A 241-nucleotide genomic window follows, 5' to 3' on the forward strand; every position below is an offset into this window, starting at 1 on the left:
GCGTCGAGAGACACGTATCCCTTCCAAGTCAATTATAGCAACGTCAATCGCATTACCAACAATATTTTTTTAAAGAAAATGGTATAATCGAAACTGCTCGGCAATTTTATTGCGACAATTGATCAACTGACTTTTCCTGCCTTTAAAACAGCCTCGCCAAAATGCGAGATTCGCAACTCGGCTTCAACCTTACACACACCTTACCCCCCCCCCCCAACCAAGTCAAGGGCTCCGAAAGTCC

General features: G+C 44.8%; 1 protein-coding gene across 1 annotated transcript in view; it reads right to left on the reverse strand.

The window, feature by feature from the left end:
• Nucleotides 1–241, reverse strand: part of LOC105359216 (muscle M-line assembly protein unc-89) — a 173,667-nt gene that overhangs the window by 5,303 nt on the left and 168,123 nt on the right. The window lies entirely within an intron of this gene.

The sequence above is a fragment of the Ceratosolen solmsi genome, unplaced genomic scaffold, assembly GCF_000503995.2.
Source record: "Ceratosolen solmsi marchali unplaced genomic scaffold, CerSol_1.0 scaffold11, whole genome shotgun sequence".
In the NCBI taxonomy this organism is placed as follows: Eukaryota; Metazoa; Arthropoda; class Insecta; order Hymenoptera; family Agaonidae; genus Ceratosolen; species Ceratosolen solmsi.